Raw genomic sequence first — 27,396 nt, forward strand, 5'->3', positions numbered from 1 at the left:
ACTCATTGTCCTGTAATCTTATTCTTAACTACATATTTCTCAATTTCATCCAGTCTTGAGAAAAACTCAACCTTTCCAATTGCTTAGTAAAAGAGAATAGGTTTTTTTAATGAAATACTTTAGGTAGAAGGAAAACTGCTGAGATTGAAAGTGAGAGGCAAAGAGAAGAGCGTGTTTCCATCTTGATTTGGCAGGACATTGACATTTAAAGCTACGGCTCAGCTCTTCCTCTTGGGCTGCTCCTGGGGCCTTGGCTTTTTTCTCGTTGAGCCTGTAAAGGAACCATTCAGATCAGTGAATGCCTATGCTTTTACCATCATCAATGTCCTACAGGGAGTCTACATCTTCGTGATCCATTGTCTCCTCAATCGGCAGGTAATGTTACCATTCTTGTCCTATTCCCAGATCCAACGTACAGTCTGCCTTTGTCATAAGCATTGTCTGACCACTTGGATCATTTGCATTCTGCTTTGTTGTCTTCTTACTGGTACAACTCAGCAACAACCACTCCTTAATCCAAGTACCTGATTTGCTCCTATATCATTCAAAGTTGACTGCAGTGATGTCCGTCACACTACATATTCCATTTCAGTGGAAGCTGATCATGTTCCCCAGTAACATCATTATATTCCCTTGTATCTCTTAACTTCAAAACATCCTTGCATCTACTGTGTCATTCCATTCTGATAACCATTAAGAGAACGGAAAGGCACATATCACTTATATCAAAGGTCGGCAAACACTTCCCGTAAAGAACCAGATAATAATTATGTTTGGCTTTGTGGATCATATGATCTGTGCTGCAATTGCTCAATTCTGCTATTGTAGCCCCAAAATCACGCAAGGACATCACTGACAAAATGGGTGTTCTATTTCTGAGTGAGACTATGTTCCAACAGAAATTTAAATTTCCTATCATTCTCATCTTCACAAAATATTCTTCTTCTTTTTATTTTTGAACCATATAAAAATGCAAAAACCATTCTTAAATCACAAGTCCTAAGAAAAATATGGGGCATGCTAGATGTGAGCTGCAGACCATAGGTTGCCAATCACTGATTTATAAAAACCTATGTCCAGGAAACAGTATTTTTATAAAAATTCAAGTAACAAAATCATTCCTTAGTAATATAATGAGTTTGACTCTGCCCTAAGGAGTGAATGTGAGCATTTTATAATGGAGAAAGATGACCAAGGTCATACAGACAACCATTTAATGATATAGCCATTTCATACAATTTCCTTGGCTCCTAACTCCCACTTCAGTGTCTTCCATCAGTAACTAGCCACTTGTGGTAACAAATCTGTTTACTCCTTAATTTTCAGGTTCAAGAAGAATACAAGAAATATTTTATGATTATTAAAAAAATGGGAAGCAGTAGCTATGTGTTATCTGGCTCTACTACCCACAACCAAATGGTAAGAACTTCTTTTCTTGCTTGATGCACTCATCTAAGTCAATGCTTCTTAAAATTTAATGGGCCTACAAAGCCCAGTGTGATGTTTGTGAAAGTGTTGATTCTTATTCAATATGCCTTGGGTGAATCCTGGGAAATCTGCATTTCTAGCCAGCTACCAGATGTTGCTAAAGCTGATGGTGCATGGACCACACTTTGAGTAAAAAGAGTCTCAAACAAGGGCAACATGGTACAAAAAGCACTGAAAGGAGGGACCGAAATCCTGAATCCAAGAAGGAAATTGTAATTTAGAAGAGTGCCTGCTATGTGGCAGCTACCCTTCAAGGCACTAGGGATGCACATTGAATAAGACAGACATGGCCCTGCCCCCATTGGGCTGACAGTCCTCTGGAGAAACAACAGGTAAATAAGTAAATCATTGCACAGGGAGGTGAATGTTCTGCAGGAAACCACAAGGGACTCAGATGTCAACATTAACAACAACTAATATTTACTGAACATTAATAGTGTATTGACTGTCCTCTTATCACTTTACGTGCCTTTAATGTTTCATTCAACTCTCACCACAACCACATTGCTATTATTATCACCATTTTACAGAAGAAAAAACAAAGCACAGACATTGTCTGGTTTGACCACGGTCCCTCTGCTGCTAAGTTTGGTGCTGGGATTCAAATCCAGCCCACTGGGCTCCAGAGCCCACATTCCTAACCCCCCGGGTTATACAGACTAGAGAATCAAGGTGTGTGGGTGTGACGGCAGGGAGCTCCTTTATATAGGGTGGTAGGAGAAGGCCTTTCTGAGTGAGAGAAGTTCAGTAATCCAGGTGAGAGATGGTGACGTGGAGTCGGGAGTGAATGACAGGGAAATGGAGAACTGAATGCATCCAAAGTGTATTTGTGAGCCAGAATGAAGAGAATATATTGATGGATTGGGTGTGGGGTGATGGAAAAACAGTAGTTAAGGAGATAGTCTTTCAACAAATATATATTGAGCACCTATCATGTGCAAGGCCCAGTTCCAGGGCTTTAGCATGTACTGGCCAAAAACTCAGCTAAAGATCTCTGACCTGAGGAAACTTACATTCTACAGGACAAGACAGTCAACAAACAATAGTTGTAGCATTTAAGTAAACTCTACGTTATGTTGGACGATAAGTGATTTGGGAAAAAATAAGAAGTGAAGTCCAATAAGGAGAATGAGAAAAAGTGTGAGTAGGGGTGGTCAGGTTCTAAGTTTTTTAAGTGTCATTGGTTATTTGTTGCACAATATTTTCTCTTTCATTAGCTTTATTAAGATCATCTTTTATAGAACTTAGTAGAGTTTTATGGTGAAATCTGAATAAGAGTTAATGGTTTGGGGCTGACCCAGTGGCGCAGTGGTTAAGTGCACACATTCTGCTTTGGTGGCCCGGGGTTCGCAGGTTCGGATCCCGGATGCAGACATGGCACCACTTGGCAAGCCATGCTGTGGTAGGCGTCCCACGTATAAAGTAGAGGAAGATGGGCACGGATGTTAGCTCAGGGCCAGCCTTCCTCCGCAAAAAGAAAGATTGGCAGCAGATGTTAGCTCAGGGCTAATCTTCCTCAAAAAAAAAAAAAGAGTTAATGGTTCTATGCCAATGTCAAGTTGGGACCATTGGTAAAGACTAGGTAAAGGGTATATGGCACTTCTCTGTGCTATTATTGCAACTTCTGTAGACTATATATGATTACTTTGAAATAAAAGGTTAACTAAATTAATAGAATTAAATTTATGTTTTTTAAAACAGTTTTTAATTCTTCTACTATACTTTCCAGTTAGTAATTCCTGATGTAGAAGAATGCTAATGGGTTCTTTTCTTTACTGATCTTGTATTTGGGAACATCATTGTACTATCTCATTAATTCTGACAGACTTTTTCATTAATTGCCTTGAGATTTCTATATGCGAATGGCACACAAAATGCACAACTGGTCAGGATGAAAATTCAACTTGTTTCGTTTTTGTTTATCTCCCGCTGTCCTTTTGAGCTTTATTCAGAAGAGTTACTCCTCCCTGTGCTAGTTGGAAACCAGCTCAGGTCTCAACTTTTCGTGCTTGAAATAACCCTGGAGTTACTAAGTCACAAAACAGTATCAATTCAGTAATCAGAATATCCCGTCCAAGATACTAATCAAAATGCCACACTTACTCTAATACTAAAATCTTCTCTACCTGCCTGCCCCTCACTCATCTCAAATCTACTTGAGGCTGGGAGCGTGGAGCAGAAAAGGGGGCTTTACAGATCTCTCTTTTTCTGGCTGGGGTTTTCTCTCATTTCTCCATCAATAATATGTTGGCCAGTTTTTGACTCCACTAGGAACTAACAGAGTAGGGAGGAGGGAGTGGTAAAGTGTTATGAAATGTCTTACTTGAACTCATATAGTCATAAACTAACATTCCTGGATTGTTTAAACAGTACCAGTGCTTAAGGGAACTTCACGTAATATTTTGCCGTTAAATACAATGTTTTCTTGAGGAAGACGTCTTCTATTCCTATTTTACTAAGACTTTTTAGTGTAAAAAAAGGTGTTAGTCTTTGTTAAACACTTTTCTGCATCTATATAGTTTTCTCCTTGCATTCCTTATTGTGGTGAATTACATTGATAGTTTTTATTCTTGGGATGAAATCCATGTGATTGTAAGGTTTTTTTCTCTTTCTAATTTTAGTACATTTTCGGATTCTGTTAGCTAATATGTTTTTTGGATACACACACATATATGCACATGGTCTGTGTGTGTGAGTGTGTGAAATTTGCTTATATTTTTCTTGTACTGTCTTCTGATTTGGCATTCAGGTTGCATAGAAAGAGCTGGGTGGCTTCCCTCTCTTTTCCTTTTTTCTGAAGCAAATAACATGCAATCGGGATTATATCTTCCTTGAAAATTTAAAGAACTTTCTGGCAAAACTATCTAGGCCTGGTGCTTGAGATGATTTTGATAGCTATTAAAGAAATTGAAATAGCATTTCTCCCTCTCAGTTTTTATTTCTCTGTGTGCCAAGAAAAAGCAGGAGAGGAAGGGCATTTTAGTCAGAAGTAACAGTGTGAATGGCCAAGACACAGATGTGGAAAGAACATTAGGTGTTCAGGAAACATAGGTATTAACAGTTTATAGTGGTTGGAATGCTGGGCACCCAAAGAGTTGTGGGAGAATAAGTTGGAAAGGCAGTTTAGAACGAGGGTATGATGGAAATGTTCTCCATGTCATCCATGACATGTCATGAACCCTGCTTAGAACGGCACCTTGCATACAGTAAGTCCCATGTAAATCTTTGTTGAATCATGTATCAAATTAATCTTATTTTAATTTAATTTAAAAGTAATGAGGTTTAGCGTATTTTCTTTTTTAACTACCAGTTTAATTTCCTCTCCTTTATTTTACCAGTTCATGCCATGTGTATTTTAAATCATGTTCTTAATTATTTTCCCTGTTGATTATAACATTTCTTAGTATATTAGGTATATTAGGGCTATTTCTCTCATTTTGTTTTTCAATCTTGTTTGTGATGACTTTTACTAAAATGATTTCTTAAAGATGATTTGTTAAATTTATTGTGTTTAGTTTCCTTTCACTTTATCTTTCCATATTCAATACAGCCAGAAAAGTCTTCAGGGTTTGATAAGAAGAGAGGAGACACTTCTGTCTGAATCTTTCTTCTACCTGTCCCACGATCAGAACCCACCTGCTGGAGAACAGGAAGAACAAACAGAGGCTGTTTTGTGCTGTTACTCTATTGTCTTCCATTGTAAACAACTCTGACCCATTTCCCAAAGTCCCCTCGCCACCGCCACTTCCAGTTCATTCTTTAGCCTCTTTACTGGTTTTCTACTGTGTTCTGTTTAAGTAGTAGCATCTGAGTAATATTTTTCAAATTTTACCATTGCAACTGATATCCTTTTGGTTACATCATAGCTTTGTGTGCTAACCTGGTGCCTTGATTTGTAAGGGGATCAATGAAAGTCAATACACAAAAGTCTCTGTGTGACCTGAGAAGAGAGTGGGTGCTTTTAAATGATACTTGGTTTAACATCTGAGTGACGGTTGATGAATACATAAGAACTGAGAGCGCTGCCCAGATTGTATATATGGAATGACAAGAAGGCAACATGATGGAACCTTGTGGAACCCTTACCTGTGAAAGGTGAGAAGATAAAGAAGACCCCAACCTATCACTTACCAACAAGCACCTTTGAGCAAACCATAGTAGCATCTTTGTATTTCAGATCCTTCATCTGTTAAAAAACAAAGTGCTCATAACAGCCCCAGCTTTATGGTGATTTTATAAGAATTAGTTGTGAAAATATATTAAAAGTTTTATATATATAAATATATATATACATAATGCGTGAACATTATTATTATGTATAAGTATGTCTAAGTGATCAATTTTCATTCCACTGAGTAGGACTTTTAAAAAATATGGTTTCTACAGGAAAATATTATTGGAGAACTGATCCATGTTTGAAACCAGGAAGTCAATGCCCATGAATGCTGTTGGCCCCTCTCGAGAACCAGGCTGTCCTTGAGGACCCTAGGTGCTCATTGGCATTATCTAGGCAAGTTTACACATTTTCAGCTATACACAGAGGACAAGTTGCTATCATTTGATAGAAACTACAGCTCTATGTCCCTCCATATAACCATTTTATACTTTAGTAGGCATTAATCTTTGAATCAAATCTTTGTATATATAGTGCCCTTTGGTAGGAGCCAGCCTTAAATTTAGCCACACACACACACACACACACACACACACAAATGTTTTAAAGGCAACACATAAGACTTTTGTTAAATCAGTGTAGCATACATTTAAAATTGCATATTCCCCAAAAGAAGTTAGAGAAATAGAAATTAAAATGCACTTAGACATTTTTTCTTGAGACATTAGTTAAATCAAGGCCTCTTTTCTTTCAGAAACACAGAAAAGACACCCAAGAGTCAATTCCACAGCTGTTAAGTTACAAATTGCTAGCCAGAAGAAAGTTACCTCTAAAGAAGAATGCATTTCCTTAGAAAAATTGCTATTTTATTGTATGTCATGATTTCTTTTATTTTTTTATCTTACCTACACCAATTTTTAAAAAGAGGAAAACTACCCACAACTAAAATATATAACTATGTACTGGGGGGATTTGGGGGACAAAAAACAGGAAAAAAAAATAAAAATAAAAAAATGTAAAAAAATAAAAGGAGGAAAACTTATTTGAAAATGTCCCATCACATAGGCTATGGTTTACAGATATATCTCAATATTTCTCACTATTTTTATCTGAATTATAAAACAATAACTCCTTATAAGAGTGCTGAGGCTTTAGGAAAAGATTTAAAGTGTGATTAGTATGTGTCCATTGGGGTAGGAAATATCCACCGATCCATCCAGTGAGAGTGAGACCTGACCACCGAAACACAAGTCTCCAAAGGTTGGTATCACTCCTCGTCTTAACATAGCAGGACTGGCCACTAAAATCCACTCAAACTAGAGGTTGGTGGTCCCCAGGCCTCAGAAATCCCGTCCACTCCCTCCTTACATCCATCCTACCACTCCAGTTTCCTGCCAACTGCTGGCACAGGCAACGAATTCTTCCATTCAAACCATGCTGCTCACCCCACAATGCTCTCTGCTTGGGAGCCATGTTCCACTTCCAAGGCACGCTCCTGTGTCCAACTTCTGGTGCTCATCTCAGTCCATTTCCAGGCCACACTTTGTTCACTTCCTATGAGGCCCCATGTGCACTACTGACGTGCTGGCTTTGAACCCACGGGGAGTTGAGCATGTAGTCCATCTTCAAGTTTCTGGGACAGTCTCTGCCTCAGATAACATTCTGAGCACCGTCATCCCATCCCCTTGCACCGTTGGTCTGAAATCTAGTGCCTTCCTCCTCCACTCTTCCTCAGACTAGGAATGGAGGGTCGAGGGACTTTGTGAAGTTCCTCCAGATTGGGCAATAGCAGGATCCTGGGAATTACGGGGTCACTGGAATGACCCAAAAGTGTATCTCTTTAGGGGGTGGGGAAAGGTGAGAATTTGGTCTCCAGGAGCCCTTCCGACTGGGAATATCTTTGAACTACTCTGGGCTAGTTCTGTGTATCCTGATTCAGTAGATAGTGAGTGTTTTTCCCTCTGCATGTGTAGATGTGTTAGTTCTACGTGTGTTATGTTGCCAGCTTCCTCCTCAGGGCAGCCATGTTGAGTTTCTATCTAGACATTTATGTATAAAGATATTTTGAAACCAGGTATTCTCTCTTTGTATTCTTACAGACAAAATTCCTCTATCAAATATTTGCATACAAATTATAGTAACTGTTTTTATCCACCCCGTTCCTCAGGCAAAAAATATTAGGAGTCATCTTTGACTCCTTCCTTTCTCCTTCGCTTCACATCCAATCCATCAGCAAACCGCGACAACGTTTCCTAAACACACACTCTGAATTAGAATTGTTCTCCTGGATCAGGTCATGAGCCTTGTGCTTCCTCTTTTAGTTGCTTCTGGCTCATTCGCCATTCAGCACCCAGACTGCAGTGTAAGACAGATCCACACTCTCCCGTGGAATCCTAAAACCCAGATCCTGGAGGGAGATTGCCAGGGGCCAGCTGTGTGACCTTGGATAATTATATCACTCCTGAGTTTCCTCATCAGTAAAATAGGAGTTAATAGTGTTTGCTTCATAGGGTTGTTGTGGGAACTGGAGAATGAATATGTGTCAGATACTTAGAACGTGCCTGGCACATGATAAAGCAACACATAAATTGTAACTACAATTATAATCAAAGTTATTATTGTCGTGATTAAGTTGAATCACATGAAATTGACACTATACAAAATTGCCACTATTTTGACCTACAAAAAGGGCAGCTATAGATGATTCAACCTAATAAAGGGCCTACATGATCTGCCTTCAGGCCACGTCTCCAAACTCATTTCCTTCAACTAGCCACTTCACTCACTGCGCTCAGTTACCTGGACACACATGTGTTGCTCCGCCTTGAAGATTTTGCACTTGCTGGGGTTTTTTCCTGGAATTTTCCCCAATGATACTGACTTAAGACAGCCCCTCAGTAGGTTTCTTACAAATATTACTGCATTAGAAGAAACATTGCTTATTCCTGTACGTAAAATAGTTATTCTCCTCCCACTCAGGGATTCTTGTGCCCATCACTCTGGTTTATTTTTCTCAGAATTTCATTCATGCACTGAACAAATATGTTTTGAGCCCTTCCTATGGACCAGATGATGTTCAAAGCACTTGGAATGTATCACCGAAGCAAATCATGCAAGAACTCCTGCCCTTGTGGGTCAAGACAATAAAAATAATTTATTTAAAGTAAAAGATATAGTGTGTTAGAATATGTAAAAATGCTACGAATAAAGGATAAGGTGGTTGGAAAAGTGTCTGCAACATCATATAGAGTAGTTGGGTAGGGGCTCCTCATAGAACAAAGATCTAAAGAAGGTAAAGGTGCAGATATCTAGAGAAAGAGAGTTTGGGGAAGAGACAACAGCACATGCAAATGCCCTGCAGGAGGTGTGTGCCTGGCTTGTGTAAGGAACAATAAGGAGGCCAGAGCAGAGTGTATAAGGGAGACAGTGTTAAAAGAGTGAGGCAGAGAGATGGGGTGGGAGGAGGGAAGCAGATGGTGGAGGGCCATGTAGGCCATTGTAAAGGCACCAGCTTTTACTCTAAGCAAAAGGAGGAACCAACGCAGAGTTTTGAGCACAGAAGTCACATGATCTGGCTTCATGTTTATAAGGAGCACTTGGGTTGCCATGTTGAGAACAGAATATAGAGGGAGAAGGGTGGAAGCAGACAGACCAGTTGAGCAGGTGCAGGAATTTACATGGGATAATGGTGGCTTGGACCAAGGAGTTAACATCAGATATGGTGAAAATGGTCAGATTCTGGAAATATTTTGAAGATGGTTCTGAGAGTATTTCCTAGATACGAGATGAGAAAACCATTTATTGGCTTACTTGCTTATCATGCTTTTTTCCTTACCAAGATATTGGCTCCATGAGAGCAGGGGTTTTGTTTAGCTCACTGTTATCTTCCCATCACATGTGGGGCTCAGTCAATATTTGTTGAATGGATGACTAGTTTAACTATCTCTTTCCTGAACTAAACTTTGAAATGTTGATCAGGAATGGTGTTTCATTCATCCTTGCACCTCCAGCACCTGGGACAATATCTAGCGCTTAGGCACTGCTCAGCCAACTGCACTGGCCTCATCTCACGCTGTGTCCCACCACCATCCCCATCTCTATGGTAGCCACAGTGGAATCTTTCAATTTCTTGAACAGATGGTATTACTTCCTGCCACTAGGACATGCTGTCCCATCTGCCTAGAAAGCTACTTCCTGGCTTTACAAAACTAACTCTTGCTCATAATTTAGGTATCAGTGCACACAGCATTTCCTCCCGGAAGCCCTCTCCATCCCCTCCCCAGGCTAACTCATTGTTTTTCCATTGTTATACTCATGAGGCTTGTGAATATTTGTTCACTGTCTTTCTCTCATACTAGATGTTCGACTACAAGAAGGCAGAGACCCTGTCTTTTTCACTAATAAACACCAACCACATTGTCTGGCTCATAATAGGCACTTAATATTTATTAAATAAATGACAAAACTTAATCAAGCCAGATTACATAGTCTAAGACTGGGTGAGTGAAGATATTATTAGAAAAAAATAAGATAAAGAGGATTGCCTTGCAATTTACAAAGGACTTTCTCAAACATTGTTTGACTTAGTCCCTTTAGAACTCTTTTCAGGGTGTTTTTACTACTGACTCTGAAGGAGTAACTGACTTGCCCAGGATCACATCACATTAAAGGATACAACTAGGATTAAAACATTTTTTGAGTGTGAATCTCATGTGATATTTTGTTTTCCCTTCACAATATAATCTTTCCTCTCAAGAAAGTGATTAAACAATGTAGATCCACAGAAATCTAGTCTTCAAGAGACACTTTGCCTCTGCCCATAGTCTCAATCTCAGTAACCATATAATGCATTTTGTGAACTGTACACTCTCCGATAATAAAAACTATTGTTGCAAGAAGGAATTTTGGATTCACACTTTCTGAGTTTTCAAGTCCATGCTTAGAGCTCTGGGAACAACAAAAAGAGAAGGGTGAAGAAATACTCCAGAGTGAAGAAAAATTGATGCATAGGTAACTTTACTGACCACCCTCAAATTTCTCTTTTTATTTATGGTCTGTGTAATGTAAATGCTTGAGGGTAGCTCACTGCTGTCTTGAAGCAAGTGGTAAACACTGAATTAACATTTGCTTGAGGAATGAAAAGGGCCTGAAATAAATCAGCTCTTTACACACCAGAGGTCAGCCCCATACCAGGCAAATGGCATCATTAGCCAACTTTGATACATAATGTTTTTATTTGCTCATAACCATTGACTCAAGGCTCCCTTTTATTTCACACATTCTAAGTAAACAAGAATTGTGGTGTAACTCACTGGGGAATGATCCCACAGCCTCTCTAAAATGGACAACAACAGCTTTCGGCCCACTGATTGCTGGTTCCAGCAGGGCCCATCACTATACTTGTCTCTAAAGAATTAACTGTCAATTTGTTATCCCTATGAACAGCAATTTTATGTGGAACTTATTTTGATCAGTGTCATACAAAAGTAGACACACTAAATTTCTCTGATGATGTGGATAGCAACGTTGATGGAGAAGAAGATAAGTAAAAATTCACTCTAGTGTTTATCAAGTGTATCTGGGTAAAGGGTACCTTGGAATCATAGGACTTTAGAACTCAAAAAGACTTTCCAACTCTTCATATCACAGGTGAAGAAACAGGTCTAAAATGGAAAGGATATTTGACCAACATTAATTTCTGAGACTAGAGTGAGATCCTCTCATTCTAAGTTGGCCAAATTGTCATAACATCTCTAGCATCAAGTAGCCAAGAGAGGGAAGTCTGTTGATTTCTGGGTAAAAATTATTCCTTTTCACATTTTTACTTTCTCTTAGACATCTGCTCTGTCCTAATAAGGAATAGATCTGGTGTTTATGATACACTGAAGAAGAGGAAAATGCTACTGGCAAACATTACTGTGATTCAGTCTGGCACTGGGTAGCCCAGCCATTAAAAAATGAGAATAGAAAGAAAAATAGGTAAATAATATTAGAGAAGAAGAGAAAACCTATTATTTTAGTGGGAAATAACTTATAAAGTATAGAACTAGTAAATAAGTTGAGTAATGTGAAAGGATACTAGATACCTATATGAAAAATCAAAATACCTTGACATGACTAGTTTAAAAGTGTAAATAATTCTTTTATTCATAAGAGCAATGAATTTTTAAAAATATGCAGTAAAAATAACTGGAGCTATGTAATAATTATATGAATAAGATTATAAAGATATACCAAAAGATATGAAAGCTCTGGTTAAATGGAGAGATATATTAAATTAATGAATGAAAAGAAAATGTTTCAAAGATATCAGTTTTTAAAACATTATTCAGATTCAATGTACTTAAAATCAAATTTTAAATTGACACAGTAATTGTTTTATAGACAATAAGATATCCATTTGCAAAATAAAACACCGGATCATCAACTAGTATTAGTCAAAAACAAAAACACTCCAAATTTATTACAGTGCTAAAATTGAAAGTAAAAATCCCCAGTGTATAACAGTGGTTGATGACATTGTGGGAGAATATCCATATTCTTAAAATTAGTAAAGGTATTCTTAGTATACATGATTAAAGACGTCTGGTTGAAAAGAGGAAGAAGAGAAAGAAAAGGCAAGATGATGTGGTCTCAAATTTTCTGTTAGAAACTGAATCTTGAGAGGAATATTTCTGTCTACAATATTGGATAAAGAAATGGAAATCTGCAGTAATTGCACAAAGAATGAAAGGACATATTTAAGTAATAGCATACAGCATCTCAGTTAGTTTCCACTGTGTAACAAACCATCCTAAAATTTAGTGGCTCAAAATAAGAATAATTTATTTTTCTCAAAATTCTGTGGGTCATCTGGACAGTTCTATGATCTGGGACTACTGGTGACCTGGCTGGGATCGGATGGTCTAGGATGGCCTTACTCACATATCTGACTGTTTACTTCAAGTCACCTGGACTGATGGAGACGTGCAGTCTATGTAGATTCATTCACATATTGGGGGTCACAGGTTTTCCAAGAGCAGACAGAAAAGGACAAGTACCAGTGAGCAAGTGTTTTTCAAGTCTTTGCTTATGTCATTTGCTAATGTCTCATTGGCCAAAGCAAGTTAAGAAACCAACCCACACAGAGTCAAAATGGGATTGTACTATCAAAAGACACAGATGGAGGGGCAAGACTAATGTGTGGTAATTTTTACAATCAACCACACATAACTTTAGAGGAAAACTAATCTGAGATATTTATTCATATTTCTGTATTTGCGCACTTAAATGCCTTTGCATGATGATTACCGCACAAAGCCAAAAGAAATGTAAAGCAATAAATTAATTGGAGATGTAAGGCACATTTAGTTCATACTTAAAATATGCCTGCAGAAATGGGGTAGTTTATTTTTCAGGTGTATGAAATTCTTGGGAGCCTTATGAAAATAGTACATTTTTATTATTTTCCCCCCAGATGTGTTATATTCCTTAACACTTTTGATGTGTTTCAATCTGGCCGTAGGAAGATAATGTAGTACTTAGGAACAAAGATGCAGTCTAATAGCCCTGCACTGGAGGCCAAGATGGAGAAGATCTCCACAGCCACCATGGTCTTGCCCTCGGTGCTGCGGTAGATGGGGTGGAAGGTGACCCAGACATTGCAGAACACCAGCATGCTGAACGCCAGGAACTTGGCTCCATTGAAGGTGTCAGGCAGGTTGCAGGCCAGGTAAGCCAAGGAGAAGCTGCCCAGGGCCAAGGAGCCCAGGCATCACAGGACACAGTAGAAGGTGGTGACCGAGCCCTTGTTGCACATGATGATGATGTGGCCTTGTTCAGAGTGCGCATCTATGTCAATGAAGGGAGGAGAGGTCCCCAGCCAGACTCCACAGAGACTCAGTTGGATAAAGAAGCAGATAGGAATGATGAAGTTAGGTGCCCCTGACACCAACCACTGCCTCATCCTTCTCCCTGGAGCAGTGACCTTCGAGCCACAAGCACAGTAAGAGTGTTGGCCGAGACAGCAGAAAGAGCCACAGTAGAAACAACTCCAAATGCGATTTGTTGAAGAATGCAGGTGACGGAACTGGGATGACCAATGAAGAGTAAGGAGCAGAGGAAGCACAGGGTGAGAGAGACGAGCAGGATGTAGCTGAGAGTCCTATTATTGGCCTTGACTATGGGAGTGTCTCAGTGCTTCACAAAGACCCCCAGGACCACAGCTGTGAGGCCAGAGAAAGAGAGAGCTGTGCAGGCCAGGGCCGTCCCCAAGGGGTCTTCATAGCCAGAAAGGTCACAGCTTTTTGGAGGCAGCGATCTCGCCCTCTGTTGGCATACTGATGATCCCGACACCTGACACACTGATCCCTGTCTTGGGAGATGTGCAAAGTGGCATCCGTCCAGGTTCAGTAATTCTGTCATTCACAGGCCCCCAAGGAGGGGCAGTGGACAAGTTTACCCAAATTGTCCTCCTTTGTTGTTCTAGAAACTAAATAAAAGAACACTCTGCAGGGAATGACTCCCAGTTAATCCTGCCCATCTTCTTTACAGTAACTATCATGGTGGAAGGAGGAGGACAAACTAGCAGGAGGAGGAGGAGGACGGTACCCATAACATCTAAACCCTTTACTGAGGGCTTCCCAAGTGCCAGGTTCTGAGCTACGTGTTCTATGTAGCTGGTTTCATTTCATCTACATGATCTCCCTCAAGGCATGTGTGCATACATTATTATTATTTTACAGAAGAGGAAAGGAGCACAACATTTTTAATACAATTTGTACCCATTATGAGTCATAAAGGGATGAAGCCAGGTTTGAATCTGGGCAGTCTGACTCCAGACACAAGACACCCAGCCATTTCCAATCCCTGTCACTCCAGGCAGAGACACTCTGCTCACAGGGCTCTTTCCCTCGGGGGCTCCTGGTGGGACACAGCCTCTGCTGTATCATCTATGAGAAGGTCAGCATAGATCACAAGTAGTGATGCCAGGAAGTTTCAGTACGTAACGCACCACGTAACGATGTTTCAGTCAACAATAGATGGCATATACGATGGTGGTTCCACAAGGTTATAATGGTTCTGAAAAATTCTTATCAGCTAGCGACACTGGAGCCATGGGAATGTTGTACCAAGAGAAAAGGAAGCTGCAGGAGAAGAAAGGAAGAAGAACCTCCAAGAAAATTCACAGCGAAGGGTTTAGCAGAAGTTTTTGCAGACCTCAATAAGCTCCTTAAAAAGTTTGAAAACACGGACCCAACAGTGAAAAGTTTTTATTAATAGAGAGGAATGCTGATGATGTGTTACAAGCAAAGATAGGGTACAAAAAAGAAACAAACCACCATGGACGTATTTCTGAAAAGAGTGACACCTCTTCAAGAAGTCTCAGGCAGGTCCTTCAGGAGGAATTCCAGAAGAAGCATTGTTATCATAGGAGATGATGGCTCCGTGTGTGTTATTGCCCCTGATGACCTTTCAGTGTGACAAGACGTGGAGGTGGAAGACAGTGATATTGATGACCCTGACCCTGTGTAGGTCTCAGCTAACGTGTGTGTTCATGTCTTAATTTTTAACAGAAAAGTTTAAAAAGCAATAACAAATTAAATTTTAAAAATAGAAAAAGGCTGATAGAATAAGGATATAAAGGAGGAAAGTATTTTTGTACAGCTGTTACAATTTGTGTTTTTTTATCTGTGTTATTACAAGAGTCAAAAAGTTTTAAAAAATGGAAAAGTTCATAAAGTAAAAAATTACCATCATCTAAGGTTAATTTATTATTGAAGAAAGAAAAGTGTTTTCTTTATGAATTTAGTGTAGCCTAAGTGTACAGTGTGTGTAAAATCTACAGTAGTTACAGCTATGTCCCAGGCCTTCATAGTCACTCATTCCTTACTCACTGACTCACCCAGAGCAACTCCCAGTCTTGCAAGCTCCAGCCACGGTAAGTGCCCTACGCAGATGTACCACTTTTTAATCTTTTACACTGTATTTTTACTGTACCTTTTCTGTGTTTAGACATGTCTAGATGCACAAATACTTAACCTTGTGATATAATTGCCTACAGTATTCAGTGGAGTAACCTCCTGTACAGGTTTGTAGCCTAGGAGCCCATGCTACACCACACAGCCTAGGTGTGCAGTAGGCTATACCATCTCAAAGATGTTCCCACAATGACAAAATCACCTGACGACGCATTTCTCAGAACATAGCTCCGTCATTAAATGACACAGGACTGGACTTCGTAATTCAGTGCAGATCCCTTTCAGGTTCTCAATCTTGGCTTTTCCTGCAGCTGTTCACTTCTCCCTTCATTTGTGCCATCAGCCCACTCGGTCTCAAAAGGAGACATAAATTCAGGGGTTTGCGTTCCATTCCTATTCGGGAAATTGGAGATATTTTTAAATGTACCTCAGGTGTACCTGCGGCTAAGATCTCTGGCCCTCTGCTCAAAACCTTCTGAAGACCAGGAAAACAATAAAGTTGAGTGCATGGGGCTCAGAGACTGACAATTTAATTTTTAATCTTTTTGGCTCTACTTATTATTAGTGTGACATGGGGCAAGTTCTTAGTATCTCTGAGACTCAGTATTGTCATCTGACTTGATTCCTAGTTGATACAACTCCACTGAGAAAGGATGAAACAGATCATGGATGCTCTCTATGCGATCCCTATGTGATGGATCCATTTGTGATAAAGTAAGGGCAAAATCAATTTTAGATATTATCTTTAATAATAACAAGGCTGATCCTTATGTTCCTTGAATTAAATATCCTGTAACCTGAAATTACAGTTTCCTTGCATATCTGACAGGACATTTTATTTTTATCCTTATGCAAATAGCTACTTAGTGTATGGAGAGAACCAGCTAGTCTCATTTATTTCAGATCCACCAGAGCCTATACCTTGTTGGCACAGAGGGGGCACTAAAAAACAAACAAAAAAATAAGTTAAATGCTGGAGAGACCCTTCAGCTGTTCAGAGAACAAAGGATAAGCAATATGGCTTCTACACCCTGGACCATTCACGCCTGTGTTTCATCTCTTTTTTAGGAACATGCCACAAGACTGGAGACAAGATAAAATAACACTGTTTGTACCTAGTCATAGACTTTCTATGGGACCTATTATTTTCCATTTAATTACATGCATAACATTCCATTATTGAAAAACCATTGCAGAGATTTTTGTGTTAAAAATATGAAGCAGAGGTGGAAGATCCATGATGGCGCCGTGAGTAGTCCTCTTTGTCTCTCCCTCTTCGAGTCTACAATTATTTGGACACTCATCGCTTACCAAAGGATATCCAGATAGCATCTCAGGACGTCTGAGAGACCCACGCGACTATACATCAGAAAGCGGACGGACTTCCCTCCGGGAGGAGGGGGAGATAGGTGAAAACTCTCCGACCCCGACCGAACAGCCTAGTACCTGCAAGCGGCTTTCTTCCAACGGACGCCCCCAGAAGATCAACACACACCTAGGGCAGGAGCGAGCACACACCAGAGGAGCGACGGTGGAAACAGGTGACCAGAACCCTACCTAAACTCCCCGCAATTACTCCTAAACGCAGAGGGAAACTCTAGAGTTACACACTTGAGCCCACGGGGAGAGTCTCACCCCGCCATTGGCGGGGAGATCCCACCTGGTGTCCACAGCGCCCGGAGGGTCCCAGAGAGAACCACAGAGGGCGTGGCGGCCCCCCCAGCTGCCACTGCCTGCACGGCCGGGCAAGGGATTGCCAGAGATCTCAGAGAGGACTGGGGCTGGGTGAAGCTCCAGAGGCCGGCTCCGCACCCCAGAGGGGAAGCTCCAGAGTTGTGCCCAGGCAGCAGACAAAACTCTCTGTCTGCCATTAGCGGAGGGGCCACGCCCTGCATTCACAACTCCAGGAAAGTCCCAGAGAGAATCCCAGAGGGCGAGGCGACCCCCAGCTGCCATTGCCCGCCGGCAGGGCAAGAGATTGCTGGAGATCTCGGAGAGGACTGGGGCTGGGTGGAGCTCCAGAGGCTGGCTCTGAGCCCCGGGGAGGAAGCTCCAGAGTTCCACCTGGGCAGCAGACAAAACTCTCTGTCTGCCATTAGCGGAAGGGCCACACCCAGCATCCACAACACCGGGAGGGTCCCGGAGAGGAGAATATCAGGCAGGGCAGCAGCTGACCAGCTACCACTGAAATCAGGATCTCCGGCTATCCCCCAGACAGGGCAAAGGGCTCCCCGAGTTCCTGGGGAACAGGACTGGGGCTGGGTGGAGTTCCAGCAACCTGGCTCCGTAGCCTAGGGGGAAACCCTACAGGCTCACAGCAGCCTCAGTGAAAGCCTCTGCACAGCACTAGTAGAGAGCACCCATCCGGCAGCCACTAGGCTGGAAGACCCCAGGACAAAAGTAGCATAGCTAGGTGAGCTAACCACACACTGTAGAAGATGCCAATAGCTGTGCTGCGACCCACAGTGGACAAGTGAGATTTTGTGGGTGCTGACAATGATGGAGCAGCAAATATAAGTGATCCTACCCCTGGCTGCTGGAAAAGCCCATAACACCGTTGCTGACCCCAAGGAGGGAGCACATCTAGGTGGGCTGCAACAGTAGGCACCAGCAGCCTGACGGCCCCCATGGCAGAAGAGGGAATCCAAAGGACCACTGTGACTACAAGGAGGGGCCCAGGTCCAGTTAGCAACTGTGGATAGGGTTCCTGGTTGGTGCAGTATAAACAGCTGCTCCCCCACCACACCAGCAGAAACAAGTGGAAGGAGCAACTAATCTCTATCTCTATGCGGAGGCACAAATCTGCAACATCAAGAAATATGAAAAAACACATTAAATCTCCAGAACAGAAGGAAAACAACAAATACACAGACAACAATCCCAAAGAAAATGAAATATATAACCTAAATGATGATGACTTCAAAACAGCCATCATTAAAATACTCAATGAGTTAAGAGAGAATTCAGATAGACAACTCAACGAGTTCAGGAGCTATGTCACAAAAGAGTTTGATACGATAAAGAAGAACCAAACAGAAATACTGGAAATGAAGAACACAATAGAGGAGATTAAGAAAAATCTAGATGCACTGAACAGTAGGGCCGATAATATGGAGGAAAGAATTAGCAATTTGGAAGATAGGAATACAGAAATGCTGCAGGCAGAGGAGAGAGAAGTAAGACTAAAAAGAAATGAAGAAACTCTCCGAGAATTATCAGACACAATTAGGAGATGCAACGTAAGGATTATAGGTATACCAGAGGGAGAAGAAAGGGAGAAAGGGGCAGAAAGCCTATTCAAAGAAATAATGGCTGAGAACTTCCCAAATCTGGTGAGAGAGACGGATCTTCAGGTGACAGAAGCCAATAGATCTCCTAACTTTATCAATGCAAGAAGACCAACCCCATGGCATATAGTAGTGAAGCTAGCAAAAGTCTACAACAAGGAGAAAATACTAAGGACAGCCAGGCTAAAGAAACTAACCTACAAAGGAACCCCCATCAGGCTATCAGCAGATTTCTCAGCAGAAACTTTACAGGCTAGAAGACAGTGGAATGATATATTCAAAAATCTGAAGGACAAAAACCTACAGCCGAGAATTCTCTACCCAGTGAAAATATCCTTCAAATACGATGGAGAAATAAAAACTTTTCCAGATAAACAAAAATTAAGGGAGTTCATTGCCACAAAACCTCCTCTTCAGGAAATCCTCAGGAAAACCCTCATTCCTGAAAAATCAAAAAAAGGAAAGGGGCTACAAAACCAAGAGCAGAGCAGATAAGTAGAAGGACAACAACAGAGAATAGCAGCTCTCCATCAGAACAGATTAAACCATGGGACGAGAAACAAAGGAAATTGAAGAAAACCGGAAAACAAGACATAAAATGGTAGTGGTAGGCCCCCACATCTCAATAATCACTCTAAATGTAAATGGATTGAACTTCCCAATCAAAAGACACAGAGTGGCAGGATGGATCAAAGAACAGGACCCAACAATATGCTGCCTCCAGGAAACACACCTCAGCCCCAAAGACAAACAGACTCAGAGTGAAGGGATGGAGAACAATACTCCAAGCTAATAATGAACAAAAGAAAGCAGGTGTCGCTATACTAATATCAGACAAGGTAGACTTCAAAGCAAGACAGATAAAGAAAGACAAAGAGGGACAATACATAATGATAAAAGGGACTCTCCACCAAGAAGACATAACACTTATAAATATATACGCACCGAACACAGGAGCACCAAAATTTGTAAAGCAACTCTTAACAGAACTAAAAGAAGACATCAACAACAATACAATAATAGTAGGGGACCTCAACACACCATTAACACCAATGGACAGAACATCCAGACAGAAAATCAACAAGGAAATAATAGAATTAAATGAAAAATTAGACCAGATGGACTTAATAGATATATATAGAACACTTCATCCAAAAACAGCAGGTTACACATTCTTCTCAAGTGCACATGGAACATTCTCAAGGATTGACCATATTTTGGGAAACAAAGCAAACATCAATAAATACAAGAGAGTTGAAATAATATCAAGCATCTTTTCTGATCATAATGCTGTGAAACTAGAAATCAACTACAAGAAAAAAGCAGAGAAAGGTGCAAAAATGTGGAGACTAAACAACACGCTTCTCAACAAACAATGGATCATTGAAGAAATTAAAGAAGAAATCAAATTTTATCTGGAGACTAATGAAAATGAGAACACGACATACCAAATCATTTGGGATGCAGCAAAAGCAGTCCTAAGAGGGAAATTCATTGCAATACAGGCTCACCTCACTAAACAAGAAAAAGCTCAAATAGCAACCTCAAACGACACATAACAGAACTAGAAAAAGAAGAACAAACAAAGCCCAGAGTCAGTAGAAGGAGGGAAATAATAAAAATAAGGGCAGAAATAAACGATATTGAAACAAAAAAGACAGTAGAAAGGATCAACGAAACAAAGAGTTGGTTCTTCGAAAAAATGAACAAAATCAACAAACCTTTAGCCAGACTCACCAAGAAAAGAAGAGAGAAATCTCAAATAGATAAAATTAGGAATGAGAGAGGAGAAATCACAACAGATACCAATGAAATACAAGGGATCATAAGAGAATACTATGAAAAACTATATGCCAACAAATTGAACCACCTGGAAGAAATGGACAAATTCCTAGACTCCTACAACCTCCCCAAACTGAATCAGGAAGAAATGGAGAATCTGAATAGGCCAATCACAAGTAAGGAAATAGAAACAGTAATCAAAAATCTCCCCAAAAATAAGAGTCCAGGACCAGATGGCTTCTCTGGAGAATTCTACCAAACATTCAAAGAAGACTTAATACCTATTATTCTCAAACTATTCCAGAAAATTGAGGAAGATGGAGTACTCCCTAACACATTCTATGAAGCCAACATCACTCTGATCCCCAAACCTGACAAGGACAACACAAAGAAGGAGAACTACAGGCTGATATCACTGATGAAGATAGATGCAAAAATCCTCAACCAAATTCTGGCAAACCGAATACAGCAATACATCAAAAAGATTATACACCATGATCAAATGGGATTTATACCAGGGACACAGGGATGGTTCAACATCAGCAAGTCAATCAACGTGATACACTACATCAACAAAATGAAAAACAAAAACCACATGATCATCTCAATAGATGCAGAGAAAGCATTCAACAAGATCCAACACCCATTTATGATAAAAACCCTCAATAAAATGGGTATAGAAGGAAAGTACATCAACATAATAAAGGCCATATATGACAAACCCACAGCCAACATCATACTCAATGGACAAAAACTGAAAGCCATCCCTCTGAGGACAGGAACAAGACAAGGGTGCCCACTTTCACCACTCCTATTCAACATAGTACTGGAGGTGCTGGCCAGAGCAATTTGGCAGGAAAAAGAAATAAAAGGAATCCAAACAGGTAATGAAGAAGTAAAACTCTCACTGTTTGCAGATGACATGATCTTATATATAGAAAACCCAAAGAATCCATAGAATAACTATTAGAAATAATCAACAACTACAGCAAAGTAGCAGGGTATAAAATCAACATACATAAATCAGTAGCATTTCTATACACTAACAATGAACTAACAGAAAAAGAACTCAAGAACTCAATACCATTCACAATCGCAACGAAAAGAATAAAATACCTTGGGATAAACTTAACCAAGGAAGTGAAGGATCTATACAATGAAAACTACAAGACTTTCTTGAAAGAAATTGACGACGACATAAAGAGATGGAAAGACATTCCATGCACATGGATTGGAAGAATAAACATAATTAAAATGTCCATACTACCTAAAGCAATCTACAGATTCAATGCTATCCCAATCAGAATCCCAAGAATATTCTTCACAGAAATTGAACAAAGAATCCTAAAATTCATATGGGGCAACAAAAGAGCATGAATTGCTAAAGCAATCCTGAGAAAGAAAAACAAAGCCGGTGGAATCACAATCCCTGATTTCAAAACATACTACAAAGTTACAGTGATCAAAACAGCTTTGTACTGGTACAAAAACAGGTGCACAGATGAATGGAACAGAATTGAAAGCCCAGAGATAAAATCACACATCTATGGACAACTAATCTTCGACAAAGGAGCAGAGGGCCTACAATGGAGAAAAGAAAGTCTCTTCAACAAATGGTGCTGGGAAAACTGGACAGCCACATGGAAAAGATTGAAAATTGACCATTCTTTTTCACCACACACCAAAATAAACTCAAAATGGATCAAAGACCTAAAGATTAGGCCTGAAACAATAAGTTTTCTAGAAGAGAATATAGGCAGTACACTCTTTGACATCAGTTTCAAAAGAATCTTTTCGGACACTATAACTTCTCAGTTGAGGGAAACAATAGACAGAATAAACAAATGGGACTTCATCAGACTAAAGAGCTTCTTCAAGGCAAGGGAAAACAGGATTGAAACAAAAAAACAGCTCACTAATTGGGAAAAAATATTTACAAGCCACTTATCTGACAAAGGGTTAATCTCCATAATATACAAAGAACTCACATGGCTTAACAACAAAAAGACAAACAACCCAATCAAAAAATGGGCAGAGGACATGAACAGACATTTCTCAAAAGAAGATATAAAGATGGCCAATAGACACATGAAAAGATGTTCATCATCGCTAATCATCAGGGAAATGCAAATCAAAACTACACTAAGATATCACCTTACCCCCGTTAGATTGGCAAAAACATCCAAAACCAAGAGTGACAAATGTTGGAGAGGTTGTGGAGAAAAAGGAACCCTCATACACTGTTGGTGGGAATGCAAACTGGTACAGCCACTATGGAAAACAGTATGGAGATTTCTCAAAAAGTTAATAATAGAAATGCCCTATGACCCAGCCATCCCGTTACTGGGTATCTATCCTAAGAACCTGAAATCAGAAATCCCAAGAGCCCCTTGCACCCCTATGTTCATCGCAGCATTATTTACAATAGCCAAGACGTGGAACCAACCTACATGCCCAGAAACTGATGATTGGATAAAGAAGATATGGTATATATACACAATGGAATACTACTCAGCCATAAAAAAAGACAAAATTGGCCCATTCGCAGCAACATGGATGGACCTCGAGGGTATTATGTTAAGCGAAATAAGCCAGTCAGAGAAAGACGAACTCTATATGACTCCACTCATAGGTGGAAGTTAACATATTGACAATGACATCTGATCGGTGGTTACCAGGGAAAAGGGGGGGTGGGGGGGAGGGCACAAAGGGGGAAGAGGTGTACCCACAACTTCATTTTTTGATGTTTCTGTAATATATCTGCTTAAAAAATCTGCAGCAAAAGAAACTTTCCATCTCTAACATGACTAACAATAATGTACAACTGAAATCTCACAAGGTTGTAATCTATCATAACATTAATAAAAAAAAATATGAAGCAGAAAGAGAAAGGGAGATAAATCTTATTTCACGGGCTTAGACACACTTTCAGATCTGAAGCCATCCCATGTTCCAGGGCCCTAAGACAAGGATGGCTTGGCCCTCCTTGCCACATATTCCATAAAAGATCACTAGATTTTTGGTATGATATTGAATTACTTAACACACTATCCCAATAATGATTGAAATTCTTGTTGAAAACAATGACAAAAGTTTTATTAAGTTCCAAATTTCCCTTAGGGAACACACAAGTCCTGGAGATGGGTTTTATTCTCCCCTTGGCAATAAGGAACACAAGGAGAGAATGCATGAGAATTACACACACTCCACATACAGGGGATGAAAGATTCAGGACTCAAACGCTGATCCCTTTATCTGTGCACCAGGGCTCTGTGTTCGCCACCACAGCTGATGAATGGTTCTCTTTTCAAAGCTACTTTGGCCTCAGACATAAAATTGAGGTCAAAGAATTGATTTCTCCTCTGCGGGTTAGGGAGCTTCCCTGTGAATATGAGAGTGAGCCACTGGTTATAGGGGACATCATGGCACAGAAATTGTGGTTTATAGGGTTTTCTATGAATAGTCATGCATTTCACAATTCAGTTTGCAAGTCTGAGATTGAAAATATTTGCTATAGAAGATGAAAATTTCACGTGTATTAAATATTAAATATGTATTAAATACAGATTATATTTAAATGTATTAACTATATATTCAAAATATATTAATCTAAAATAATAGATGGAATAAAATGATGTCCCTCCCTCAGCTGATGCATCAGTTAAAATATCTGAAGTACATGTGAATACCTCACGCAGAGATTTAAACACTATGTTATGACAAACGAGGACATTTTGAGGGTAACACGTGTAGCATATGGTTTAGATAAGCATTTCAGGAAACTGCTTATGCATACATAAATCAATTATTGAAACACTGAAGGAAAATGCACCCCAAATTCATGACTCTGGTTGCTTTTGGGGGTCAGGTATGCAGAGGAATAGTATTATGCAAAGATACTGAGAAAACTCAAATTTTAGCAGTAATATTCTTCATATAGAGAGATTCTAATTAAATCGCTTCTAGGCTAAAATGAGGACATCAGTATACATGAAAAAATCCACAGATAAATATATTGATTTACTAGTAATGAGAAGCACAAGTCTAAGCAATTTAAATAATTTTTTAAAACTTTCTTACAACAATTTTATAAACTAGGTTCAATTTTCCCCCTATTTACAGTTGAGAAACCTGACCAGAGTTGTTTACCTTACTATCTTTACTTTTCTCCTTTGCAATTTTTCCTGATTAAACCATAGTGTGACTTGCCAAAATAATGAACCTGAGTTGCCTTCAGGTAGCCGAAGTAAGAGAATTGCAATCCTTGGATCACTAAGAATTGAGAGGAAAATTTGTTAACAAGGCATAAGAAGGGTGGGTCTTAAATATGGCTTTAATGTCTCTCCTGGCTCTAAACTCCTTAACCGTAAATAAGAGGGTTCAGAAAAACAATCAATCAGTATTGCCAGGAACAACAGAGTGAAAAAAAAGGTAAATAGTGGTCTCACACACCACTATTTGGGGTTGATGCAAACACTTTTATACAAAATTAAAAATTCAAGAGGTTTTCTCAAAATTTCATTATTGTCTCATCATTCACAGTTGCATTGAACACTAATGTCATCATTGTGGTCAGCAGAGCTGTATGATTATATAGAGTTAGCCAATCCACATTTTATCAAATATTGAAGTTTATGAAAGCGAAGGATAAGAGTTACATATTAAATGACTTTTAAAAGATGACCCACATATTTGAACGAGCACTTATTTCCAGGAAGAAGTGAAGTCAGAAAACCAAATAATGATGAAAACCCATGAAGGTATCTAGTACTTAAAAATGTTTTCTGAATATGTACATTCAAATTTCATTTCAAATCCAGCTAACATGATCTGGCACTTATAGAATATTTATAACAGTTGTCAATCAAGGGAATATCTAGTGTTGCCTACAAATAAAATATATTAGACTGCTTCTTAATTTCCTTCAATTAGAATCATTTTATTTTCTTCAATGAGGAAGGATATTTCTTCTCTATGTTTTGTCTTAAAAGAATTTTGCCTCTATTTTACTGTGTTCATGTTATTTGTAATGTTCTTCCTCATTTAGCATCCTTTGGTCGAGCATCTCTAATTTGGTGTGGATAGAAAGAGATGAGTAACACAGAAAAGTAATGAAAGAAGAGTACTATGAAGATTGAGTTTATCCCAACTGAGAAATATTGCTGAGTGTACTGGGGGTGCATGGTCTTCAAGTGTGAATACTTTACTAGTGAAAAGCATAAATCCAAAATTATAGACACAGTCATAGTTGCCATTTTTCTTGTTTCCTTTCATCCAACACTTCTTTTTTTTTTAATCAAAAGGTGCCCAAGCTACATAGAACAACAAAACCTAACACATGTCTCAGAATTCCTCCTCATGGGACTCTCGGATGATCTGGAACTACAATCTGTTTTCTTTGGGCTCTTCCTGTCCATGTACCTGGTCACCATGCTTGGGAATCTGCTCATCATCCTGACTGCCAGATCTGACTCCCACCTCCACACCCCCGTGTATTTCTCTCCAACCTGTCCTTGGCTGACATTGGTTACTCTTCCACCACCATCCCCAAGATGACTGTGGACATCCAAATTCACAGGAGAGTCATCTCCTATGTGGGCTGCCTGACACGGATGTCTTTTTTTTTATCCTTTTTGGATGTATGGATTGTATGCTCCTCACTGTGATGGCATACGAGCAGTTTGCAGCCATCTGTCACCCACTCCACTATCCAGTCATCACAAACTCACACCTCTGTGGCTTCTTAGTTTTGGCGCCTTTTTTTATCAGCATATTGGAATCCCAGCCACACAATTTGATTGTGTTACAACTTACCTACTTCAAGGATGTGGAAATTTCTAATTTCTTTTATGATCCTTCTCAACTCCTCAACCTTGCCTGTTCTGATACCTCCACCAATGACGTAGTCATGTGTTTTGTTGGTGCCATCTCTGGTTTTCTCCCTATCTCAGGGATCCTTTTTTCTTACTATAAAATTGTTCCCTCCATTCTCAGAGTCCCATCAACAGCTGGGAAGTACAAAGCCTTCTCCACCTGTGGCTCTCACCTGTCAGTTGTTTGCTTATTTTATGGAACAGGCCTGGGGGTTTACCTCAGTTCTGCTGTTTCACATTCCCCAAAGAAGGGTGTAATAGCCTTGGTGGTGTACTTGTAAATATCTATGCACGCAACATAGGAGCACCTAAATATATAAAGTAATTATTAAAAGATCTGAAAGGAGAAATAAACAGCAATACCATAATAGCAGGGGACTTTAACATTCCACTTACAGCAATGGCTAGCTCATCCAAACAGAAGATCAAGAAGGAAACACTGGCCTTAAACAACACTTTAGATCAGATGGAGTTAGTAGATATATACATAACATTCCATCCAAAAACCGTAGAATACACATGCTTTTCAAATGCACATGGAACATTCTTCAGGATTGATCACATATTAGGCCACAAAACAAGCCTCAATAAAGTTAAGAAGATTGAAATAATACCAAGCATCTTTTCTGACCATAATGGTATGAAACTAGAAATTAACCACAGGAAGAAAAGCCACAAATATGTGGAGACTAAACAAAATGCTACTGAACAATGACTGGGTCACTGAAGAAATCGAAGGGGAAATCAAAAAAATACCTGGAGACAAATGAAAATGAAAATACGACATGCCAAAATTTATGGGATACAGCAAAAGTGGTTCTAAGAGAGAAATTTATAGCAATACAGGCCTACCTCAACAATTAACGAGAAAAAAATAATAAATGTTGGAGAGG

The 27,396-nt window shown here is 39.7% G+C and overlaps 1 long non-coding RNA gene and 1 pseudogene across 1 annotated transcript in view; one reads left to right on the forward strand and one right to left on the reverse strand.

The window, feature by feature from the left end:
* Positions 1-84: 84 nt before the first annotated feature.
* Positions 85-27,396, reverse strand: part of LOC139083928 (uncharacterized) — a 36,539-nt gene continuing 9,227 nt past the window's right edge. Inside the window, exon 2 of the long non-coding RNA XR_011541088.1 lies at positions 85-271. This is a non-coding gene — a long non-coding RNA (uncharacterized lncRNA). The remainder of the gene's footprint in view (positions 272-27,396) is intronic.
* LOC139084035 (olfactory receptor 7E178-like) lies at positions 25,974-26,784 on the forward strand (annotated as a pseudogene).

Source organism: Equus przewalskii, chromosome 6 (assembly GCF_037783145.1).
Source record: "Equus przewalskii isolate Varuska chromosome 6, EquPr2, whole genome shotgun sequence".
Lineage (NCBI taxonomy): Eukaryota > Metazoa > Chordata > Mammalia > Perissodactyla > Equidae > Equus > Equus przewalskii.